Source organism: Sinocyclocheilus rhinocerous, unplaced genomic scaffold, assembly GCF_001515625.1.
Source record: "Sinocyclocheilus rhinocerous isolate Xijiao unplaced genomic scaffold, SAMN03320098_v1.1 scaffold1150, whole genome shotgun sequence".
Lineage (NCBI taxonomy): Eukaryota > Metazoa > Chordata > Actinopteri > Cypriniformes > Cyprinidae > Sinocyclocheilus > Sinocyclocheilus rhinocerous.
The window spans coordinates 652178-665317 of record NW_015666491.1 but is presented as its reverse complement, the minus strand read 5'-3'; the positions used below and the strand labels follow the sequence as shown (position 1 = coordinate 665317).

The 13140-nt window shown below is 34.4% G+C and overlaps 1 protein-coding gene across 1 annotated transcript in view; it reads right to left on the bottom strand.

Moving 5' to 3' along the window:
- nos1apa (nitric oxide synthase 1 (neuronal) adaptor protein a) overlaps positions 1 to 13140 on the bottom strand; it is a 135972-nt gene that overhangs the window by 74450 nt on the left and 48382 nt on the right. The window lies entirely within an intron of this gene.

The window sequence follows — 13140 nt, the reverse complement described above, 5'->3', positions numbered from 1 at the left end:
TAAGTTGCTCCCTTTTCACTACTGTTAAAGGGATAGTTCACCCAAAAATGAAAATTGTCATCATTTATTCAAGTTTTTCCAAATTCAATCCTTGATTCAAATTTCTCATAAGTTTAATTGATTTGGTCTAAAGAGAGAAGAATTAATGACTATATTTGTTTGAAGACTATATATAAAATAGCTACAAAAATAAATGTTGGTAACTGCAGTTCGACTAAAAGTTGACAAAAATGCAATGACTTTTCGTCGACTAAAACTATGAAAGACTCAAATGACTAAAATGTGACTAAGACTATTAAGCATTTTCGTCTCAAGATAAAGACTAAGACTAAATCAAAAATGCCTGTCAAAATTAACACTGTACTGTATATGAAAATGTCATACCTAACTCATACCTACTAAACAATTAATTGTTTATAATATAGCGCCATGCCAGCTACCACGGCTATATTCATGGCAAGAAACAAGTGAAAATAGAAATAGTAAATAAAATACATAAAACAATAAATAAAAAGTAAATAAATAAATACAAACTTTTATGAAAACACTTTTATAAAAGGTTGTTTGTCTTTGATTTAAAAAAAAATAAATCTAAAACTAAAACTGGTTTCACGTTATTAAAAAAAAATTCATAAGAGAAAAGTAAAGAGTCCTAGAGGAGTTCACAGTCCATCAAAATATGCTTCAGAAAAAAGTAACTATGCAAATAAAATGAGAGCCTCAAGCCTCAACTACATTGTGCCTTTCCAAAGTGCAACGCTCGCATTACTGAATTCACCTAAGTGAAGATGATGCAGCCAACCCCATGTACTGTACGAGCTGCTTAGTTAAACTTCTTCAAGGTTGGCTAAGGATCAAATTGTGTGGGATATTTGGAAGTTTTATGTGCATGCTTCCAGGTTAGGCTTAAACCAGCAAAGTCTCAAATACGAATGTTCTGGAGGTGTATGCTAGAATCTCATGGACGGTCTCCACTAAAAAGTTATAGCTTATGACTTTCCAAGCCTCTTGTAATTGAGTTTAACACTAAATGGAGGAAAACAGACAACCCTCTGTCTATGCAATAAGACTTGCCGAGGGCAAATCTGCCTCCGCTTCTGCTTTATCAACAGCCATTCAGAGCATTCCGACAGTAATCACACACAAACAGAGGACGGGCTAGGCACATTTCATTAGCCACACACCTCACACCTCGCATGGCCTCCGGAGGCTCATTTAGAAAACCAATGTGGTGGACCTTTTATGTATTCATGGAATATCGGATGCAGCACTACAAGCTAAATGTGCTGTGCGATGAGGTTTACGCAAATGGGAGTACGGGTGCAGAGCTAAGGAAATTACATATCTGTCTGGCACATAAATTTATAGCATTCATCTGTGACTTTCATCAAGGAACACATGCAATAACAACAGCCATTCAGGCCGTCTCTCCCGATTAGCTGGCAAGACATTTCCAAAAAGCACTTTTTTTTTTTTTTTAGCAAGGAACAAGTATTCCAAAATAAAGCAATATGGAATGGGTGGTATAGTCTATGACTTTAAATGAACCTGAAAGTTTATTAACAATAACATTCCTCAATATGTTGCAGTGCTAAATGTTGGCAAAAACTATGATATTATCCAGTATCAATTCCAATCAGCCAATGTGTCAGCAGTTTTCCTGCTGGCCTTCCCTCGTCTACTCTGCTAATGAAAATGTCTGCTGAATAAGTTCAGAGTTTTGAAGAACACCAAGGTCATTCGGCAAGAGATATCTGCAATTCAAAACTACTGTACCTTTCTAATAATTTCATTCTCCCAAGTTTTTGGGAAACAACATACAAAATTATCCTAGCAGTTTATTATTTAATTCATGCTTTTATATTCATAATTAGAAACAGATCAATATTTTTTGCAGATATTCAATAAACAGTTCTTAAATAACGGGCTTACTGATAAATCTGCCATCTGGTAGGTCTTTTAATTAAAATCACATAAATAAATTTATTTATAATCTTTGTGTTTAACAGGTTCAAAGATGTTCAAAGATAAAGAAACTTAATATTTATGTGTTAATTGTATAAATTGACTTACTAGTCACTGTGATATAAGTCTTGAAAAATAGTCACTTAAAAAAATAATACGCTGTAAAAAAAATAGCATCAACCTTTTCAAAATTTCAACAAATAAAAGTTGTCAATATTATGTAGTACATTGTTGTAAATACCTTAAAACTGTTCATTTTCGGGTTTAAATTGAGGATCTTATCAAAAGTGTTAGAAAAACCTAAAAACAGTTCAAAAATGGCTACTTTGTCAACGATTTTTTGATCAATTGAATTGATTAAAAAACACCTTAAAAAGGTTTATTTTCTGGTTTAAATAAAGTTAAAGTGCAGAATTTTAAATATTTACTTCTGTATTATTTTATAAATAAATAAATTAATGAATAATATAAAAAAAACTGCTTTAACACCTTTTATTGAACTACTAAAACTGCAATCCACTGAAAGCTTGATTAACCAAATATTAATATAAAATCATAATTAGAAAGTAAAAGAAAGACTTTAGTCACAGAAAGTGACTTGAGGGAAAATGTCTATACTTTTTTAGTTAGTGAAAGTTTGAGAAGAGGCAGGAATCACTGAAGGAAATGATTAAATGATCCACTTCTAGATGGAAACAAGTCAGAACTTTAATAAGACATAGACAACTAAACCCTTGTGTCAGTATGGAAAAGATTTCCCAGAAGGGCTTACAATCTTTCCTGCGCACTTAACTGATAAATGGTAGCAGGATTTAGAAAAAAATCTGGGGAAAGTGAACTAAATAAAAGAAAGCTTTTGAGAAATGCTACACTGCTGACACTTCAACAGATCATGCTGGGTTATGCATCGCTGTACAGAATTCAAACACAAAGCTTCCCACAGTTCCTGCCAGTATGCAGACACTTTGTACTATGTAAATGTGTACACTTACGGTGAGTACACATTTACATCTGTACATCTTACTACCAAAAACAGGAAATTGGATGTCATTCTAGACAGTGCTGTTAAAATGACAACTCATCAACAGACTTAAAAAAAAATTTAATAAAAAAAAAATGACCCACTTGAGACTGTGCAGTACATTCTACCATGTTAAGGTGGCACAACATGGAAGAAAAACTGTAGCGCACGGCCTTGACTGGCTTATAGTTCATATAACGAACCAATGTCCAGTGAATAAGTAAATTAATACGAAGAAACAAAATAAACAATTCTTCTGCCAAGTAATTCAGTTCATTAGCTAAACTGTGTATAGTTGCCAAACAATATAGCAACTTGGCACATTACTACAGAATTCAATTTAAAGGGGTCATATGATGTTGCTAAAAAGAACATTATTTTGTGTATTTGGTGTAATGAAATGTGTTCATGTGGTTTAAGGTAAAAAAAAAAACATTATTTTCCACATACTGTGCAGGTACTGGGAAATAGTTCGCGCAAAATCGTCCCAGTACTTTAGTACTGTACATTTAGTTCTGGAACTAAAGCGGTGCGAAAGGCCCTACTGTTTCTCCTCTATGCCCTGCCTTTCTGAAACGCGTCGATTTTTACAAAGCTCATCTGTCTGAAAAGCGAGGTGTGCTCTGATTGGCCAGCTATCCAGTGCGTTGTGATTGGCCGAATGCCTCAAGCGTGTGACGGAAATTTTACACCCCTTACCATATTGTGATGCCGTGTCCCGGTGCGACAAGTCAAAACCAATAATACCCATTACAAATGAAGCATTTGTTGCATCCAGTGGGGACATAATTAAGAGAAAGGAAAACTTGAAATTGCATCATATGACCCCTTTAAGATGTAGTCATCTGTTTGCATACATCACTTTTTGTGCAACAACTTCAGACATGGCTCATCCAATCAGGTTTCAGACCTGGGACCATGTGCTTCATACAAGAACTGATTTTTTTATCAACTACATAAAAAGTAAATATTGCTAAATCTAACATTAATATACTGTATATAATGTTACATGATCCTTCAGAAATCACTATAATATACTGATTCAATGCTCAATAATTTTTTTAAATGTATTCTTTGAAAGTAAATTTTTTTTTATTTGAAATACAAATATTTTGTAAGATTATAAATGTCTTTACGGTCACTTTTGATCAATTGAACCCATCCCCGCTAAATGAAATTATTCTTTTTTTTTTCTTCAAATAAATAAATAAATATCTTACTGACCCCCAAGCTTTTCAAGGGTAGCTACTACTTAACACCAGAAAACACCAGAAATTGTTTTGCATAATAACATCAAACTAAAAATGCACAAGCTGCCATTTCAGCAAAGTAGAAAAATGCAATTAAAGGGGGAAAACAAAGGAAATTGTCTCTCTTTGAACTGAAGTTGCAGTTGCATTGACTAACTTCAGTGTGATCAAAGCTTTCATTGGTCGTACAGTGTAGGAAACAATTTGGATAATATAACTGTTATCAGGGTGTGCTTAGAATAACATTTGACAGCAATGCCACGTGCACTGAAAAGGAAATAACATAAAATGCACTAGCACACACAGAAGAGTGTGACGTGAACCATCGCCTAATTACTGTATTTACACTAAAATCAAACTGCCACCACCCATAACCTGTTCTTCACACCCTTTCCCTATGACTCATACCAAATTCAAACTATTGAGTAAATGGTCTTTATGACACAGTCATACTTCCTAGAATTTGTGATAGTCAGATTTACTAGAATTTATTATATTTATGAGTCAGATTTCCCCACGTTTACACCTGGTATTTAACATGCATTTTGTTGTGATCCGATCACAAGTGGACTAGCACTATATACAGATGTAAACTAGGTCCCAGCATATCCAATAACTGAAACCACATATACATGTAACCAGAAATGCATGTATCAAATATCACATATATCTTGCTCACCTGTCAGTCAACCACTGTCTTAAGGGGCCTTCCTTTAAAACCTGATCACAAGCGATCACATTTGAGATGTGTGTCAGTACCAAGTGTAAACAACTGTCTGTCTGACCGCACTTCATCGGATGATCCATAACGGATGTTATTAACTGTTGTTGTTAACGAACTTGGAACAGAGCAAAAACACTGAAATACTGCTTAATCAGGTTAATGTGTGGGGGACATTAAATTTAACAAACAATAAAGTGAAACAGCATCACTACGGCAACACTCATTAAAGGAATAAAATTAATAGTCTCTGCTTTGTAACAAAGGAAGCAGTCAAGCAGTAGAGGTATGGCTTACATGATAAGATTTTCTCCAACACCCACCCAATTATGGTCCACGGCTACAGCATGAGAATGAGAAGCTAATAAAATAGGTATTATGAAGGCATGAGATGGCATTTAGAATGAGCTCTTTTGAATTTTCATGGTCCATTTTAACCGATGCTACAGTGCGAAAATCTGAGGAATAAGCTACTTTGATGATCTACATTCTGAAACTGCTCCCTTAAAGCATGAGGCCAATGCAGGCCTCAAAGGGTGAATATACAGACAGGATATGTGGCCGAGTGTGTGTTTTAGGACCACGAGGGTTGTTCCATAGGGCTGTTTGTCAAAGTATGCGCTAGAAAAACTGGATTATTCCCAAAATCTACAACATAAATCAGAGATTTTTTTTTTAATGATCACAACTTGGGTGGTTAGGTTATTCACAAGAACACGTACTCACATATTACACTCTTTCCACGGTTTCAAAAATATGCTTAATACTACTACTACTACTACGAATTTATATAAAATAAATAAAATACTTTAATTCAGCAAGGATACATTAAATTGATTTGGAGTGACAGTAAAGACATTTATAATATTACAAAATATTTCTATTTCAAATTAATCAACTATTCAACATTGATTTTTCAGGATTCTTTGAATACTTAAAAATAATCATGTTTCCCCAACTATATTAAGCAGCACAATTGTTTTCAGCATTATATAATAAAAATGTTTCCAAATCAGCATATTAGAATAATTTCTGAAGGATCGTGTGACACTTAGCTGTGCCATCACAGGAATAAATACAGTTTTAAAATATATTAAAATAGAAAACAGTTATTTTAATAGTTAATAGTTTTCATTTTAATAGTTTAACAGTTAAATTAAAACAATATTTCACAATATTACTGTTTTACTGTATTTTTAATCAAATAAATGTTGCCTTGGTGAGCATAAGGGACTTCTTCAAAAACATTTAAAAAAAAAAATCTTACCAACTATAAACTTTTGAATGGTAGTGACATTTTTTTATATTAAAAGAGCTTTTCACTCAAATATAACCACACATTTCAACTAGACAGGCAGTTTAAAATCAAACAGTGGTTTTGTTTGCCATGCATTGGGACCTGAATTATATTGAGGGTAGGCTAAATTGTACATAGCACGAGCAAGTTATGAAATTTCCACCTGACGACAAAAACTCCCAAGGAATGCATACTGGACTAAAACCTTGACATCACATGCAATCTATGTTATGCTGCACTAAGGTAAGCTCTTCAACACTGCAGGAAATATTAAAACCTGCCACTGTGCAGTCAGCTGTCCATGTAGCCTTCAGTGTTTGCTGTACAAACAGTGAATGTAGTCTCTGTGTTGTTCTGATCAGCCAGATTCTTATTTATAATTAAGATGGGTGGCCTGATTCTTATGCTGCTCTATTCTTTCAACCGGCAATCAGCCACACACACAAACACATACACATACACACACACACACACATGTAAGTGTTTCCCCTGCCATTATATTAGAGGGGCGGCACTTATGAAAAAAATCACAAGGCTATTGTAAGAATAAATGAAACTTGTTTTTATGCTTTCAAATAATGTTATGCAAATCTTCCCACACAGTGACGTAGACATGTGGGGGTGTGTTAGAACGAGCCGTTTTAGGAGGGCGTGGATGTGTCTTAACTTTTATAAAGAATATCTCTTTGGGTTTGAGACTTTAGTCTTTGTAACTTTAGGGATCTTATCTATTCACGAACAGCTTGTAACACTCCAAAGAGAAAGGAAAACTTGAAATTGCATCATATGACCCCTTTAAGATGTAGTCATCTGTTTGCATACATCACTTTTTGTGCAACAACTTCAGACATGGCTCATCCAATCAGGTTTCAGACCTGGGACCATGTGCTTCATACAAGAACTGATTTTTTTATCAACTACATAAAAAGTAAATATTGCTAAATCTAACATTAATATACTGTATATAATGTTACATGATCCTTCAGAAATCACTATAATATACTGATTCAATGCTCAATAATTTTTTTAAATGTATTCTTTGAAAGTAAATTTTTTTTTATTTGAAATACAAATATTTTGTAAGATTATAAATGTCTTTACGGTCACTTTTGATCAATTGAACCCATCCCCGCTAAATGAAATTATTCTTTTTTTTTTCTTCAAATAAATAAATAAATATCTTACTGACCCCCAAGCTTTTCAAGGGTAGCTACTACTTAACACCAGAAAACACCAGAAATTGTTTTGCATAATAACATCAAACTAAAAATGCACAAGCTGCCATTTCAGCAAAGTAGAAAAATGCAATTAAAGGGGAAAACAAAGGAAATTGTCTCTCTTTGAACTGAAGTTGCAGTTGCATTGACTAACTTCAGTGTGATCAAAGCTTTCATTGGTCGTACAGTGTAGGAAACAATTTGGATAATATAACTGTTATCAGGGTGTGCTTAGAATAACATTTGACAGCAATGCCACGTGCACTGAAAAGGAAATAACATAAAATGCACTAGCACACACAGAAGAGTGTGACGTGAACCATCGCCTAATTACTGTATTTACACTAAAATCAAACTGCCACCACCCATAACCTGTTCTTCACACCCTTTCCCTATGACTCATACCAAATTCAAACTATTGAGTAAATGGTCTTTATGACACAGTCATACTTCCTAGAATTTGTGATAGTCAGATTTACTAGAATTTATTATATTTATGAGTCAGATTTCCCCACGTTTACACCTGGTATTTAACATGCATTTTGTTGTGATCCGATCACAAGTGGACTAGCACTATATACAGATGTAAACTAGGTCCCAGCATATCCAATAACTGAAACCACATATACATGTAACCAGAAATGCATGTATCAAATATCACATATATCTTGCTCACCTGTCAGTCAACCACTGTCTTAAGGGGCCTTCCTTTAAAACCTGATCACAAGCGATCACATTTGAGATGTGTGTCAGTACCAAGTGTAAACAACTGTCTGTCTGACCGCACTTCATCGGATGATCCATAACGGATGTTATTAACTGTTGTTGTTAACGAACTTGGAACAGAGCAAAAACACTGAAATACTGCTTAATCAGGTTAATGTGTGGGGGACATTAAATTTAACAAACAATAAAGTGAAACAGCATCACTACGGCAACACTCATTAAAGGAATAAAATTAATAGTCTCTGCTTTGTAACAAAGGAAGCAGTCAAGCAGTAGAGGTATGGCTTACATGATAAGATTTTCTCCAACACCCACCCAATTATGGTCCTCGGCTACAGCATAAGAATGAGAAACTAATAAAAGAGGTATTATGAAGGCATGAGATGGCATTTAGAATGAGCTCTTTTGAATTTTCATGGTCCATTTTAACCGATGCTACAGTGCGAAAATCTGAGGAATAAGCTACTTTGATGATCTACATTCTGAAACTGCTCCCTTAAAGCATGAGGCCAATGCAGGCCTCAAAGGGTGAATATAGAGGAAGTGGCCTAGTGTGTGTTTTAGGAGCATGAGGGTTGTTCCATAGGGCTGTTTGTCAAAGTATGCGCTAGAAAAACTGGATTATTCCCAAAATCTACAACATAAATCAGAGATTTTTTTTTTAATGATCACAACTTGGGTGGTTAGGTTATTCACAAGAACACGTACTCACATATTACACTCTTTCCACGGTTTCAAAAATATGCTTAATACTACTACTACTACTACGAATTTATATAAAATAAATAAAATACTTTAATTCAGCAAGGATACATTAAATTGATTTGGAGTGACAGTAAAGACATTTATAATATTACAAAATATTTCTATTTCAAATTAATCAACTATTCAACATTGATTTTTCAGGATTCTTTGAATACTTAAAAATAATCATGTTTCCCCAACTATATTAAGCAGCACAATTGTTTTCAGCATTATATAATAAAAATGTTTCCAAATCAGCATATTAGAATAATTTCTGAAGGATCGTGTGACACTTAGCTGTGCCATCACAGGAATAAATACAGTTTTAAAATATATTAAAATAGAAAACAGTTATTTTAATAGTTAATAGTTTTCATTTTAATAGTTTAACAGTTAAATTAAAACAATATTTCACAATATTACTGTTTTACTGTATTTTTAATCAAATAAATGTTGCCTTGGTGAGCATAAGGGACTTCTTCAAAAACATTAAAAAAAAAAAATCTTACCAACTATAAACTTTTGAATGGTAGTGACATTTTTTTATATTAAAAGAGCTTTTCACTCAAATATAACCACACATTTCAACTAGACAGGCAGTTTAAAATCAAACAGTGGTTTTGTTTGCCATGCATTGGGACCTGAATTATATTGAGGGTAGGCTAAATTGTACATAGCACGAGCAAGTTATGAAATTTCCACCTGACGACAAAAACTCCCAAGGAATGCATACTGGACTAAAACCTTGACATCACATGCAATCTATGTTATGCTGCACTAAGGTAAGCTCTTCAACACTGCAGGAAATATTAAAACCTGCCACTGTGCAGTCAGCTGTCCATGTAGCCTTCAGTGTTTGCTGTACAAACAGTGAATGTAGTCTCTGTGTTGTTCTGATCAGCCAGATTCTTATTTATAATTAAGATGGGTGGCCTGATTCTTATGCTGCTCTATTCTTTCAACCGGCAATCAGCCACACACACAAACACATACACATACACACACACACACACATGTAAGTGTTTCCCCTGCCATTATATTAGAGGGGCGGCACTTATGAAAAAAATCACAAGGCTATTGTAAGAATAAATGAAACTTGTTTTTATGCTTTCAAATAATTAGACATGCTAAATCAGAATTTGGTAACAATAAAACATAAGGTTGGAAAAAATAAAACATTTCATAGGGCCCTAAACATGTAATTTTTGTTAAACTTTTAATAAATTTATGTTAAATTGTTTAAGTTTCATGATTTTAATTAATTAAACATGCTTTTTGATTAATACAATTCAATTTAACCATTAAAAAGGAGTCATTATTTGTTATCTTGAGATTATGTGCTTTTTGCCTAGTACATACTTTAATGTATTCCGCCTCTTGCGGGAACTGTGCAAAGTTTTTCACCGATGATAATGGGGAAGGGAATGTGAGGATCTGGATGAACGATCACATCTATCTTGCCAAACATCTCCTAAAACCATATTTCTACACAATAATTGAGACTACACGCAATCTGCAGTAAGAGAGAGAAGCATTTGGGAGTAATGCATGCCTGCCAATTCTGGAAACCTTGCATAAACATGAAGATGCCAGTATGTGAGGTATCCATCATGATCGAGTTAGTTTTAATCATGGAGTCATGTATTACCGGCTGCTTGTGTGGATACTCTGGCACTAATGGGAGTGTATGAAAAAAAACACCACTAATGGTTTGTGTGTCCTCAACACACAAACAAATGCACACGTGCTCACACAAATACCCTTAAGCAAGGATGGTGGAGAAAGCTTTTCATATTCTAATGGGGACGCTGTGCTCACATGTTGCCTGGGAGATGATGCATTCTAGGGCTTTTGCAGCAGTGCTGATGTAGATGTTGGCTATTGTTTTGGACCAATCCCAACACTGTGATCCAGGAAAGATGAAGTGTTGATGAACAAAATTATTGCATACCTTAATATTTAAGACTGATTTTTAACATCTGCTCAGTATGCAGACTTCAGTACTAAAGTGTACTTACGGCTAGGTTTGATCACCAAACTATATGAACAGCAAAAGTATGATTTTGAAACTGATGTTACAGGGACATTGCACTGCAATCACTGGAAAAGTTTTAAGAGTTAGGAAATGCATACACTTAAGACTGCTGCATATGGTTGTATGCTAATTGATGTATACAGTACTGTGACAAAAGTTTGATACAAAACCAGCATATTGAATAGGTGTTCTTGTAGCTTAAAAGGTAGAGACTGGTGCTAACAACACTAAAGTCATGGGTTTGATTCCCATGTAATAAATGAGCATATTAAATTAGCTTTGAATAAAAACAAATGCATAAGAATGTTAAAAAATGTAACATATTGCATATTGCATTAATAGAACTTGCATTTTGTGGGAAATACTGCATTAATAATACTTGCATTGTTTTTCCGACAATTTCAAATCTTACAGACCCCAAGCATATATAGATATACAAATATACAGACAATGTAGTGTACACAGCTTATATTATATATAAACTCACAGTATTTAAAATAGTAATAAAAACCTAAAAAAAATCAGTATTTATTATTGAATTTATTGAAAGGTATTTATTGCATTTATTCTTTTTTTTTTTTTTATATTTCAAATGGAAATAATTAAACAAACAAGGGGCTTAAATTTCTCTCTCTCTCTCTCTTTATTTAACTTAATGTATAAAAATAATGTCTCAAAATGCTCGCAACCCAAGAACAGACTCTCAAAAGAACAAGTGTAAGTCGTCTTCTCTATACTCCGTACTTCTATTTCTTTTTTACAGATACACCAACTTGACCACATTTCACTGAATGCCCTTGAGTCACAGGGATCAACTGAATCCTAGATAAAATACTCATATTCCAGGCGGCTGCAGTATTGTGGATACAAGAAAAGATCGTATCTCAGCCATCAGGTTGTGAACCAGTCGTATCTGATGCCATTTAGAGCGTTATAACATGCTCCTTGTCAGCTTTTCACTTCAAGTCTCAGAAGACAGTCCTGTGGTTAGCATTGGTAGTAGTTTTTGTGACAATGCAGTTGTTCCCCGCCAGCTTTAAATCATCCCGGCGCTTAGTACCAGGGCGTAAGTGCAAGCGAAGATTAATACTGATGACATAGTGCGCTAGTCCTCTCATTTTTCATTAAGCCTGTCAGCGACTGGTAAATTGGGTCCTGCATCCTCTTCAGCTAGGCTTAGAGGAACACAGTCAGTGGCTGTCTGTGAAAGGGCTCTAAGGTAGCAATGACCTTGTCTGCTGTCCCAGCTGCATGACAGACACCACAAGAGTTCAGACCACCATTTTCTTTTGTCTAATCCAAAGATTTGAACTCTAACCACAACATCTCATTATCCGGGCTTTGACAGACACAGTCGGCAAACAGCATGCACTCTGATCTGCTCTGCAAAATTCACTTATATTCTCCTTGAGAGACTCCAGAATACACTATTATGAGGCTGCATACAATACACTGCAATACAAATGAGTAGATTGTGCAATATACATTGATTTTCGCAAAACACTGGATGTCCTTATTTGCATAATCAAAAGACTAATCCCAGTGTTAATTGAGTCTCACATTGTCTGATTACTTAAAGTGCAATTAAATCTCTCAGTCTCATTTATTAAATTGTTCTGGTCAGTAACTGAAGCTTTTTTACAATTCTAAGTCAGATACTGCATGTTGATCTGACTATGTGTATCATCTGGGTGTTTGTTTGACTTCTTTTATTATTAGAAGATTAACCATTGGTTCGGAATGACATGAGGGTGAGTAAATGATGACTTCTGGGTGACCTATCCTTTTAAGGCTGCCAACTCTCACAGGTTATGAAATAAAAGAAAATAGGGGTGTTATGTGGTTGTAAAGCAAGACAAAATGTTGCTTGGGCAGAGGAGAGAATTCAAGCAAAATAGTAAAAACAAGATGAAGTTTTAACGAGATGAAAGATGGACAAAACAACTTTTGTTATGTAAAGATCACAAGTTGAGATCTTTATTTTACAAACAGTTATTTTAAAAGATTAAGGATTTATGCATGGCCATGTTTAAATATTTATAACTTGAAACTAGTAAAATATGGGGTGCTAAACAAGAAAATGAAGTTGGGATCTTTATTTTACATTGGCTAGTAAATTTCGCCATTGGCTAGTAAATTTTTTAGTTTACTCGCCAGACTGATA